General features: G+C 47.5%; 1 protein-coding gene across 4 annotated transcripts in view; it reads left to right on the forward strand.

The window, feature by feature from the left end:
• SMOC1 (SPARC related modular calcium binding 1) overlaps positions 1–13697 on the forward strand; it is a 152238-nt gene that overhangs the window by 99294 nt on the left and 39247 nt on the right. The gene's annotated exons all lie outside the window — the stretch shown is intronic.

The raw sequence follows: 13697 nt of genomic DNA on the forward strand, positions 1-13697 counted from the left end.
TCCAAGAAGAGTTCTAGACAAAATGGAAGGAGCCTGGGTGTAAGCTAAAAGTCCCCCACAGAAAATCTCCATTCTTATCCTGGGTTTCTTCCTAGAAGCAGCGGAGGAGGTAAGTAAGGCTCATACGGTGGTGGGGACCGCGCTCCCAGAATTTCTGAGGGAGGTGAGTGAGCGCAGGATACAGAGCTGGCAGGGACCTTGAGAACCTTGGCTCCTGGGCAGTTCAGTCAGTCAACTACCAGGTAGCCAGCATGCAACCAAAAAGGACGATGAAGGTAGGCATGTCCAGGTCTGCCCCGACCCTCTTGTTTTGGAAACCAGTTTGAACATCTGTTCCCCACTCGCTGATTCTCCTTAATAATTGTTCCAGCCCATCCAGATTTTCTTCACTAAGACGAGCCCAGCTTCACAGGCTTGCAAACTGTGCTGCTATTGTCTTGGAATTCTTAATCATTCTGTCTTTAAACTTGTGTTTTGCTAAGTAAAGCCCAGTGGGACAGTGAGGCACGCATGTGTGTGTCCTTGTCCCCCTGTTGGCATATTGCTTTTGTGATGTGTGCTGTGGGGGCTTCCACAGGACGTGAAAAATTTTAATCCTTCTTTACCTAGAACAACATTAAATAGAAAATTTTAAAACACCATGACAAGTCAAGAGAGAAACTATGGAAGAGAGGATAAAACTTTATAGTTTGGTGCTCTTAATGGCACTATTTTCCTGCTTTTTGAACAAAGGGCCTTGCGTTTTCATTCTGCACTGAGCCCTACAAATTATGCGGCTAACCTCAATTAAGGCACTTGTCTGAGTGCTGTTTAGTGGGGCAGCCAACATGAGGAATAAGTCCCTGGGATATGCTGACCATAATTTCCAGGGTGGAGGACACTAAGCTCCACTGCCACTTACCTCCAGGACAACAGAGAGAGAGAGAGAGAGAGTGCGAGCGCACGCTCTGGTAGCTTCATGGGGGACCAATACCAATTTCACTGAATGTATAAACACTCCAGAACCCCTAGTTCAGGCTCTTGGGTAAAAACCCAGCCAGGAGATGTAGCTGAGTTTGAGGCTTCGCACCCGAATTTGGGCCTTGGGGGAACTGCACGTTCTTAAATGTCCACATGGCGCGTCGGGCTGTATAGGGTCAGCGTGAGGCGCATGGGCTTGTCCTGCACCCGTGGTCGCAGGGAGACGGAGGTGAGGTCCAGGACCCTGCCCTGCATGCTTGTCCCATGGAAATGGGAAGAGGAGGCGAAACCACCCTGCCCGAATGCAGTAAATGAGACTCTGGAGAAGCTGCTGGCCTGAATGCAGGTGTTCCAAGGGGACGAGGAAGTGGAGCATTGGGATCCCACTAGAAAACATGGATTAATGGGCCTTCCCACAAGCAGGAATGCATATGTGGGCAAAAAGGAGGGAGCAACTGCCTTTCTGGGTCCTTCCCGGAACAGGGAGAGGCTGCCCTGCATGCTGGCCATTCCCTTCTAGGTGGGAAAGTGGGAGAGGGGCGTGAATGGTTCTTTCTGCAAAGACCTGACCTCCTCAACGCTGTGAATGGCACGTGTGTCTGTCTGCAATTTATTGGAGTTTCAAAGGGGAGCTGCCTTTGATTTGACTTGTTGTAACTGAAGACTTCAGGAACATCGCCTTTATTCTGGGGCATGAGATCGCAGTGGTAGAAAAAACAATTGGCAGTCCTGCAAAACAGACAACCCAGATTTCCGCCACCAAAGGGAACTGAGGGCATGAAGCTGAATGGAGCGCCCACACCGAGAGAGGCGAACCATGGGATCTGGGATCTTAAACTGTACAGAGAAGTACTTTCCAGGTTGATGTGGCTTTGCACCCTGTGGACAACAAAAGAAGCAGACCTGTGGCCATTGTGGGTTCTTGCTGATCCAGCTGGGAGAGGACAGGGACACCTGATTCCTCCAGGGACAGTGCAAGGAATAGGGGCGTAGAGTCCGAAGCCTCATCTTAGAGATAAGTTGCTTGGTTTCCAGCAATTTGCTTCCCTACGCCAGATGGGCTCCTCCCTCCCAGATGGTTCTGCAGAGGCCTCCTCTTTGGTGCAGAGGCCTGGTGGGGGATGCTAGGGCTCACTCGCCTCTGGAGACTTGACTTTTGCCCAGAGCGTCTCCTTCCTTCTACTTTGGAGGATCAGCTTAGGTGCTAATCCTCTTCTCTTTGTCTGCCGTGGGCAGTGCAGAGAAAAGCAGGCTCAGGCCACCTGTAGGAAGGGCCACCTGAAGCCACACCTGTCCAGGAAGCCGGGGTTTGAAGGGGGACAGGGTGCGAGAGGGCATTTGTAATATCCTGTGTCGGCCGCTGAGGTCCCTCTCTCAGCTGCCACTTAAGAATGGAATGTGCTCCGGAGGGCAGCAGGTGGGAAGACACAAAGGCCCCTTGTCTGAGCTGGTGCCCACACGTGGGGTCTCCTAGACGGCATCTCCCTAGGGCTGGAGTTCATAGCCCTGAGGCCTGCTGCAGAGATGCGCGGCCTGGACCCTCGCGCAGGGTGAGGGGTACAGCCAGAAAGGACGCCCCAGGTCTGGGTGTGAGAGTGGTGGGGGCGGCAGGGGGCAGCGGGGGAGGAGCGGGCCCAGGCCCTTCTCTCCCCACCCTCTTGCCTTTGGGAGCCTGCTCCACTGACAGGGCTCAGAGGGATCGGTTCTCTCTGCCTGGAAGGAATGAAAAGGTGTATTGTGCGGAGACGGAGGGTCTGGTTGCCAGCCAGGAATTAGTCCTGCGGAGGAGAGGAGGAGAAGGCCCAGCAGAGGAGGCTGGGGGAGGAGGCTCAGAGAGATAGCAGGAGGAAGGGAGGAGGGAGAGAGGCCAGGCAGTAGCGGGTCACAGGCGGCTGGCCCAGACAGGAGGCCTGGCTTGTGGCTCCTGGGTCCACAGGTGTGGGGCCCGAGGGGAGAAGTGGGGGAAGGAGGGAGGGAGGCACTGTTATCTTACCCAGATGCACGTGCTCTGGGGGGGGGGGGGGATGGGTCAGAACTTCGGACTATTTACTTAATCCCTTGGAATGTCCTTTCCTCGCTCTGTTCTTTGGGCCTCTTGTGTTTAACGGACTCCTTTATGGGCACATGTGTGGTAATTAACACGTGCAGCGTAGGTCCCAGGCCATGTGTTTGAGTTTCAAATATCCATTGATCTGGGGCACTCCCATCCTGGCTCCCCTCCCCTTCTTCTCCTTTGGTCCTTGCCCTTGAAGAGAGATACGGGGGCGGGGGGTGTATGTGGGCGGTGGGGGGGCACACGTGCCTCTCCTTGTGTTTTATTGATGCTTCAGAGGATGATCAGAAGAGAGGAAGAGGGCCACCAGCAGCCCCTTGAGCTCTGACGATGTGCTGCTAAAAACAGTCGATGGCTGCAGAAGCTGAGGTAGAGATGAATTTTTGGTTTCAACTGAAGCAGGTTGAAGGACAGCTGGGACATGGCTGGGAAGCAAAATGTGTTTAGAGATCATGAATTTACCCTGAGTGGATTTTCCTGGCCAACCAAGGCTTGCAGATTTTCCTAAGGTGCCTCTTTTTGGGGTCTTGATGCTAAGGAACGTGGATGATTTGAGGAGCTTCCGAGCTAGCCGAATGCAAAGTCAGGGACTTATTCTGAGCATGATTGCTTGTGAGGTGCAGGAGGGGAGTTCTCAGCCTTCAGGGGATGATAAGAACAATGAAATGGGAGGATAAGGGGAGAGCACTTGTAAAATTTTTTCCTGGCCGTTCTCTGGGAGCTTTCTTCTTCTGAGCACCCAGGACCCTGGAGATCCCCTGCTGATGCTTCAGTAATCGGCAAGTGAAAGTTGAGGACCATCAGGGGTTTTCCGCAGTTTGCATATTTCCTACTTGTAAGAAGTCTGGGATTTAGCTCTTTGAGGAAAGTGAGAGAAAAATAGAAACATTAGCAGACTCTGCTTGCATTTTTTGCACAGACTTCTGTATTTGTCAAGCCAGTGTTGGAGAGGGGCAGAGCTCCCCAAACCCAGCCCACCTTTAATCTGTGGAGACTTTTTAACCCATGAGCTGCTCCATACCCTGTGCTCTTAAGTAAAGAGTGAGTCACAGTTATTTGTCCAGGGTCCCTTTCTGTGTCTCCATTTTTAGAATCTCTCTGCCAACTTGAACTACCTGTCACTCAGGTGATGGATTAAGCAGCATGCTCATTCAGGGCTGAGGGATGTGCTTCGGGCAGGGGTGATGGGTGGCAGTCATCCCAGACGACGGGGATGGTGTGGCTTCCAGCCTCAGCCCTCCTGTGGTCAGCGCACCTGAATGAGGTTCACCTCACTGCCCTGAGCTGTGTATCGCTGGCTGTCTCAGGACATTCTACATGTGGAGCATCCCTCCTGCTCAAATGACTCTACCCTCTTCCCAGCTACCCTTCTTTCCTCTCCCCCAGCACTGGGGCGGTGGGGGCGGGGTCAGTAGTTGACCTGTCAGCATGGTCGTCAGGTGGCAACAGCCTGATTCCCTACCATCTGGGGTTGGATGTGAATGGAGACGGGCAGCCGATGGCCTCTACGGGTTGGCCCCTGCTCACACTGGATTTCCCCGGGGAGAAGCCGTCATTCTGCTACAGCACCTGCTGAAACAGAAGCGGGCCGCGCAGCTCCAGACCCACGAGAGGCAGTCTTCTGCTCTCTGCATGTGTGTGGCTTCGGCTTGCCGGTGCCCGAGCCACCCCGACCAAGCCCGACACGTCAGGCGACCAGCTTTGCAGCGTTTGGTGGCAGAGGGGAGTGCACAAATGTGCTGGAGCATGCATGTGCGTGCTCTGTCTCCTTCCTTCCCCGCCCCAGCTCGCCTCCACGTACTCAAGCCCTGCCCTCTGCCCCAGTCCCTATTCTGGGGTCTCTGAAAGGAACGTAAGCGTGGAGGATACTAAATGAAGAGTTTGAATCCTTGCCATATCCCCATTTCCAAGGACTAGAGAGGAAACGGGGTTTAGGGATCTGGAAAAGCCTCCTTGTGGTAGATTCTTATTCTTGGTGTTATTAGTGTTATTAGTAACCTTTGTTTATACTTGGCTTCTTCTTTCATTCAACAAATATTTATTGAGAGCTTCCTAAGTGCCAGGCTTGTTACAGTCACTGAGGACCCAGCGACAACTAACATGATAAGAGCCTAACCTTGTCTTGTGGAACTCACATTCTGATGGTTCTTAGCCTCTTCTTATAGAGGTTATCTTCAGGTGGAGGTAAAGCCTCCCTGGGGAGCACAGACTTCTAGAGGCTGGGAAGCTGTCACCTCTGCAGGAAGGCAAAGCAGGTGGCCCCACCACACAGCCCTGGTTGGTAGTTCCCATGGCCAGAGCCTCTAAGGAAAGACCCTTGGAGAAGGTGCCTGGGATGAGCATGGCCCACTAGCAAGTTCTTTTTTTTTTTTTTCTTTAATTTAAATTCAGTTTGCCAACATATAGTACATCGTTAGTTTTTGATGCAGAGTTCGATAATTCATCAGTTGCATATAATACCCAGTGCTCATCATATCACCTACCCCCCTTAATGCCCATCACCCGGCTACCCCATCCCCCCACCACCCTCTCTTCTGTAACCCTCAGTTTGTTTCCTATAGTTAAGAGTCTCTCATGGTTTGTCTCCCTCTCTGATGACTTCCCATTCCAGTTCTTGATCCTTCTGCCTGGTACCTTTGTGGGGCCCCACACGTCCAGGTGAGGACTCAGAGATTGACAGGCCATTGAGAATATGTTCATTGGCTCACTGTTCCTTGACTGAGTGAGTTCAGTTTCAGGCGTGGCCCAGGAACCTGGATGGAAGCAGGGATTTCTGCGTGTGGGCACAAAGGCCTCCGGGCCACATCTGAGCCACACTCTCCAGCTCTGAGTGCCACACAGCTCCTGGGGGAGAGGCCAACGAATTGCCACTCTCGGGTCCTGTTGTATCACCAATTCTGTGCCTGCTGAAAGAAAACTGAGATCCAGGAGCTACTTATTTGAAAGTTTACATGGAAAGGCAATGGAGCTAGAATAGCTAAAACAATTTTAAAATGAAAAATTAAGTGGGAGGTATCACTCTGATTTTTTAAAACAAAGAGATCTTTAATGCTTTACTCCCCCATGACCCTTGATGAATTTTGAATTCATGCTTCCCTGTGTTCTTCTGAACAAATGCAGTGATCTCTCCCCTTTTAAAAATGTTTGTTTCATTTCCTTTTTTAAAAATGACTTCTTTTTTTTTTAGAGCAGTTTTAGGTGCACAGCAGAATTAAGAGGAAAGTACACACATTCCCATACAGCCCCTGCCCCCACACAGGCAGAGCTTCCCCACTATCAACATCTACACCAGAGTGGCACATTTGTTACAATTAGTGAGTCTTCACTGACACGTCATTATCTCCCAAGGTCTGTAGTTTACGTTAGGGCTCACTCTTGGTGTTGTACTTTCTGTGGGAATGGACAGATGTAAAATGGCACGTGTCCACCGTTACAGTATCATGCAGAGTATGTTCGCTGCCCTAAAAATCCTCCCAGCTCTCCACCCCTAGCAACCCCTGATCTTTTTACTCCCTCCATAATTTTGCCTTTTCCAGAATGTCACAAAGTTGAAATCATAATACTCTGATTAAGACTTATAGTGCTCTAGTAATCAGGACAGTGTGGCGTTGGCCAAGGGATGAACACATAGATCAGTGGAGCAGAGTAAAGAACCCATAGAAAGGCCTGCACAAGGCTGGCAAACTGATGGGACAGGGGCATAGAGCGGTTCAGAGGAGGATGACGCTGTAGCGATTGGACATCCATAGGCAAAAACACAAACAAGAAGCCCCAAACCCTCAACCCAAACCTCATATCTTAACAAAATGAATTGAAAATGGATCTTGGACTTAAATGTAAAATGTAAAACTATTAAAACTTGTAGAAGAAAACATAGGAGGAGATTCTCAGAAACTATAGCTAGGTGAACCTAGGGCTTTTATGTCTTAGAACAACAAACACATGATCCAAAAAATTGAAAAGTTGAGAAATTGGACCTAATTGAAATTAAGAACTTGCTCTGAAAGATCTTGTTAAGAGAACAAAAAAAGTGCAGACTAGGAGGAAATACTTACAAACCATATATCTGACGTAGGACTGCTATCTAGAACATGTAGAGAGCTCTCAGAAACTCAGCCAGTTGAAAAGCAATTCCACTTAAAAAATGGGAAAAATCCATGAATAGACATTTTACCAGAGCTCATATGCGGAAGGCAAATAAGCATACAAAAAAGATGTTCAACATCATTAGCCGTAAAGAAATGCCAATTAAGATCATGATAGGATATCACTACACACCTGTTAGAAGAGCTAGGATAAAAAAAAAATAGTGACAATACCAAATGCTGGTAAGGCTCTGGAGAAAGTGGATCTTTCATACATTGTTGGTAAAAATGTAAAGTGATACACACTCTGGAAAATACTTTGGAAGTTTCTTTTCTTTTTTTTTTTTTTTAAAGATTTTATTTATTTATTTGACAGAGACACAGCGAGAGAGGGAACACAGCAGGGGGAGTGGGAGAGGGAGAAGCAGGCTTCCCATGGAGCAGGGAGCCCGATGTGGGGCTCGATCTCAGGACCCTGGGATCATGACCTGAGCCGAAGGCGGACGCTTAACATCTGAGCCACCCAGGCGCCCACTTTGGAAGTTTCTTTAAAGAGTAAACAACGAAACATACACTTATCATATAAACTAGCAAGGGCACCCCTGAGCATTTATTCCAGAGAAATGAAAACTTGTGTGTACCCAAGAACCCATACATGGATGATCATGGCAGCCTTATCTGGGGTAACTGAAGAGGAAAACAACTCAGATGTCTTTCGGTGGATGAAACACAGCTGTGCCTCCGCCCCATGGAATACGACTCAGCAGCAAGAGGGTACAGAGTGTTGGTGTGTGCAAACCACGACTTGGATGGCTCTCAAGGGCATTATGCAGAGTGGGAGAAGCTGGTTTCAAAAGGTCATTTACTGCCTGATTCCATTTATGTAACATTCTAGAAAAGACAAGATTATAAAGATGGAGAAAGGATTAGTGGTTGCCCAGGGTGAGAGATGGGGTGGAGGAGGGCAAGTGTGATGATAAAGGGGCTGTAGAGGGAGATCTTTGTGGTGACGGAATAGTTCTGTATTTTAATTGTGCCGGTGGTTACACAAATCTGCACATGGATAAAACTGCATAGAAATACCCCCCCAACACACATACACAAATGAGTACGTATAAAACTGATGGAATGTGAATAAGGTCTATGGACGACACCACTATCAATGTCCTGACTCTGATATTGTACAATAATGAGGTTACCTATATATTGATGTTCACTATGGGATGTTACCACTGGGGAAAACTGGGTGAAGTGTACATGGAACTTCCCTGTATTATTTTTGCAACTTCCTGGGAATCTATCATTATTTTAAACTAAAGAGTTAAAAAACTAGCCCAGTTCTCTTTGACCCCAGCTCGGAACTGACTCTGCTGCTGGTGGTTCCTCCTCTCCCCTCCTCCCACCTTCTCTCCCCTCCTTTCTCTCCTCCTCTTTCTCCTCTTCTTCTTCCATGTCTGGTCTATTTTTTTCACCGGCATCATGTTTTTACTCTTATTTGGGGGAATGTGGAGCTTGAGGATGTAGGGAATTGTTGCAAAAAGACGGCTTTGAGCTTGTTTTTACTTCTTTTGGGATGGAGCATGCAGGTGGGTAGACGGAATGTAAAACCTTGATCTCTTGCTCTGGAAAGGACCTGAGGTGCCCAGATAACCCCTGTTGTCAAAGGTCAGGATTAGGACAGCTCATAGTACATTTCTGAGCCTCATTGTTCATGGGACATGCATCTCAGGAAATGTTCACTAAAATTCCGTCCTCCTCCTGGTATGATTAGAGCTAGGGTCTTAAGGGACTTTTGCAAACAGGCACCGTTGTCTCCCTGTGATGCCCAGAATACATCATTTCGACTTCCACCCTGGGTCCCTGAGTCACACGCTGAGGGGGCTGGCGGCTCTGGCATAAATGTGGTCCCATCAAAAGCAACAACCTTCCAGTACTTCTGCCAGGCTGAAGTTTATCTCCATGCCTTTGTAAAAGATGACCAATGGCAGCCTAAAAGAATTCAAGAGGGAGGGTGGCCGGTGATGGACATGGTTTGGGCAGAGCCCAAGAATCGAAGGGGACTTGGGATCGTGGAGAGACCTTCCGAATCTCGGGAGGGGGGTGGTGATTTCTTTTTTCCTCATTCTCCAAGGCTCCGCAGTCTCAGAGACCCCAAGAGATGCCATTAATACAGATTCCTCCTCTGGCCCCTTTGACACATTTGCTTTTGAAGGACCTGAAAGAGAAAGCTCTTTGTATGTGGTCAGAATAAACTCATTGTACACCCAAACAATTAACTCCTCAATGGACTTGCCAGCCCCTTGAAAGCCCCGGCCCTGCTTCCCTGGACCTCTTGGGCTCTATTCAGTCCCTTAAGCACACCAATGTTTTTGAGTTTTTGTTTTGTTTTGTTTGTTATTCTGAAAAGTCTTTCGCTGAGAATAGTCAGAGCGGATCAACATTGTCCTCAGCCCGCATTTATCTCCACTTGCCAGCGAATGTCAATCAGGAATCAAAAAGCCAAACAGAGGAGGCTTTGAATGGTGTCATCGGGGGTCGAAGTGACTTCCAGCTGTCTGTGCGTGGGTCAGGCCTTCTCGCAGGGCAAGGAATTGTGCTGTCACACAAACCCACTGTCTGGACAGCCTTGCAGAGCCCGTGCGGGGGCTGCAGCTTTCTGGGGCTGCACCTTAAGGACGAGGCATGGTTGGGGGTTGGAGAAATTGGAAGGCCAAACGCCAGGGCTCTGGGTCTGGGCAGTTTCCAGAGCTGCTCACTGCCTCTGGGCCTGGAGCAAATCACTTTCTTGCTCTGAGACTCCATCTCTTTTTATCTGCCTGGTGACTTCCTCTGTGCTGGCCTGTGGTGAGACTAGATGAGGAAAGCCACCTGCCAGAAACTGAGTGTTGCAAAATGTAGCCTCATTATTGTTGATCTTGACATCATCCTTGAGAAATTCTGTCAGGTTTTCCTCATTCATTCATTCATGAATGTAAGCTTGCCTTGCTTTTTATTTTACTGTTTTAATTTTTTATTTTATTTTTTTCTTTAGTGTTTCCAAATTTACATTTTTCTCCCTGTAAGACAAATGATAATCTTTGAATTGGCTTTTTTCAGTGTTCTATCCTCTTCTCCTTGTTCTGGAAGAGTGTTGTGGTGTTAAAGAGAACTATAGTCCTACTATCTGAGGTCTAAAAGAACCACCAATGATGAGCACCGGGGATCACATCATCATGTACATATATGTCAACTGAGATTCAGATAAAATATATGGGAGTCTCCCTGCCAGTTAAGGGTCACTGAAATAATTCAGCTATGCTGCCTGAGGTTGGGTCTGAGATGACATTGGCCCTACCTCCCTTTTGTGTTAACAGCTTTATTGAAGCATAATTACATACCATAAAATTTACCCATCATAAATGTACACTTCAAGGAATTTAGCACATTTAGAGCATCATGTGGCCATCACCAGGGAACATTTCCATCATTCCAAAAAGAAACCTTGTACCCATTTATAGTGACACCCCACTGCCTCCTCCAGCCCCGGGCAACTACAGATCTGGACTCTATAGACTTATCTTTACTGGGCATTTCACCTAAGTGGAATCCTACAATATGTAGCATTAGTACATGGCTTCTTTCATTTAGTCTAATGTTTTTGAAGTTTATCTGTGTTGTTATGTATTTGGAATTCGTTATTTTTCATTGTTGAGTAATATTCCATTATATGGGTATATCACCATTTGTTTGTTCACCAGTTGACAAACATTTGGATTGTTTCCAGTTTGAGGCTATTATAAGTAATGCTGCTATGGATATTTGCATACATGTCTCTGGGTGGACCTGTTTTTCTTTTTCTTGGATGGATTCCCAAGAGCGGAGTATTTGGGTCGAATGGTAAGTTTATGTTTAACATTTCAAAGAAATTGCCGAACTGTTACCCAATATGGCTACTCCATTTTACATTCCCACAGCAATGAATGAGGGTTTTAGTTTCTCCACACCCTTGCCAACATTTGGTATTTCCTATTTTTAAAATTTTAGCCATGCTAGTAGGTACATAGTGGTACCTCATTGTGGTTTTAATCTGCATTTTCTTAGCAACTAATCATGTTGAGCATCTTTTCATGTATCTCTTAGCTGTCCATGCATCTTCTTTGATGAAATGTCTATTAAAATATTTTGTTCATTTTAAAATTAGGTTGTTCATCTTCTTTCTTACTGAGTTGAAAAGTTTATTTTTTTAATTTAAAAACTTTGATAGGATTTTAATTTTGTAAATCCAATTTTTTAAAAGTAAGCAGTTGGATAAGATGGTTTATACTCGTGGTATTTATACTTTTAAAGTCCTTGCTCCTGAGCCTTTAAAGTCTTTACTCCTGCACCTTGTCCCAAGACTGGGGAGGCAGGCATCCTTCATTTTTAGAAGAGGATATCACTGCCCAGAGAAGAAAAGTGAGGGGTTCGGGTTACCCAGTTTATTGGATATACAGCCAGGATCTGGAGTGTGACCCCACTGGAGACTGGGAGACTGAGTGGAAGCTTTTCTCTCTCCCCAGGACTCAGTGTGGGGCCTGGTATTGTCCCAAGGCTTGCCGGGAAGCAGAACTGATGTGGACCTTGGACCCAGGCCTTGGACCTGTGTTTGGTAGAAGGGTGCGCTTGTTTGCCGGGCTGGGAGCCAGGTGCCCAGGTGCCCAGAGATGATGGTCAGAGGGTCCTGTTGGCTTTGGCTTGGCTTCTCATCCTTTGGGCAGCTGAATCACACAGGTGGTTCTCCTGGCAGCGGGCACTTTGTCTTTTCTCACTTTATAAGGATTTCCATCTAGGGCCGCCATTGCGGCGGCACAGCTGTCTCTTCTCACCTTGGTGACGCTGCCCTGCAGAAGATTCACTCCCTGCACGTGCCTTCATGCAGTGTGGGCTCCGGGCCTGCATCTGGGCGACCGTGGAGGTCCTTGGCCTGCAGAAGTGCCAAACTTCCCCGGGAGACTGGAAACACTTCTTCCTCTCCTTGAGCAACAGGCATTTGCTGATTGCTACACCAGATGGGCAGTCCCAGACTCTCATCTGGTTGATGGTAGAAAGAAGCAGAATGTTTTCTGTTAGCCTGCTCCGGAGAGAGCTACGGCTCTTGGAATATGGGAGGATTGTAGTTGAATATTAAAATCTTGCAGGAGCCATTTTTCACTTGGGTTCTCACCATTGTCCCTCTGGGAATGTTTGATTTCTCACTTTCCCTTTGTGACTCTTAAGGCCCCTAAAGTGAGGCCACCCCACGTGGAGGGGCTGAGCACACCGTGCTGGGGTACTTAGACTGTGAACTCTGCATCCGGCAGGAGCAACCAAATGTGCATTGCAGCTGCCAAAAGACTTCATTCAGTGGCTCATTGAATTCAATGGAAAGAGGTGTTAATAGAGTCAGGGGAAGTGATGCTATTTTAAAAAATGACATTGTGTGGTTCTGCTCTGTGTTTATTCTCCCTCAATGACTTCCAGATCAAACTTACACGGCTTTGCATCAAAAGATGCCTGTTCTGGACTCCCAGTTTGCGGCAAATAAGATATCCAGCAAGTTAACTCCTCTCCCCCTGCTGTATCTCGTTCCTTGGGATGATTGTCAGATGGTGCAGGATTGCCTCGGCCCCGGTGGGAGCTGCGTCTTGGTGTCAGCACAGGAGCATGATAGCAGGGTCATGTGTCACGCAACGGTCGGGCCGCTGGCCTCAGCCTCCAACCATGATTAGGGTCTCTCCAGCTCTCCAGTCGGAACACCCCAAGGGTGGGGTGTTGGTGTAAGAAAGGGATCAGAACTCTGTGTTTTTCCTCCCTCCCTGATAAGATGCAGGGAAGTCGGCCAAAGGTTTTGGGAGCTCCAAATGGCAGAGGGTTGTTATTATGGGTGATGTGACTGGCGTCGCTGAGACTCTGAGAACTTGCATTCTCCATAGTTAATGAACCCGGTGGAGGGGATTAAGAGGTACAACCTTCCAGTTATAAAATAAATAAGACACGGGGATGTAATGTACAGCATAGGGAATATAGTCAATACTATTGCAAAGCCTTGGTGTGACGAGAGATGGTAACTAGACAAACTGTGGTGACCATTCCGTAACGTGTATGAACATCAACTCACCATGTTGTACACCTGACACTCATACAATATTGTATGTTAATTATTCTTCCATTAAAATAAATAAATACCAATTATAATAACCAAAAACTTAAAAATAAGAACCATTGGCAAAACAAATATAAATAAATAAATATAAAATAAATGATTGAATAAAATGACAAAAAAATTAGTTAATGCTTGGAGAATATAGTGTTCCGTTGTACAAGATCTCTGGGGGATGGTGTAATCATCCCACTGCCTGAGAACAAGGGACTCTTCTTCCGCCAGCCCCTCCCAGGGGGAACGCAGAGAAATCTCTAAACTATGTATTCTCGATGGAGGCAGAGATACCAAGAAGGCGAGATTGATTGGGGAGGGGGGACAAAAGCACTCTTGCTCTTTTTACATATAAAGCGCAGATATACACATAGTACATCAACAGATACACAGTGTATCTGTGTTATTAATATTTCATCAGGAAGGCGATTAGGAAAAAAAAATCTGA

Source organism: Phoca vitulina, unplaced genomic scaffold (genome assembly GCF_004348235.1).
Source record: "Phoca vitulina isolate PV1807 unplaced genomic scaffold, GSC_HSeal_1.0 scaffold7, whole genome shotgun sequence".
Taxonomy (NCBI): domain Eukaryota; kingdom Metazoa; phylum Chordata; class Mammalia; order Carnivora; family Phocidae; genus Phoca; species Phoca vitulina.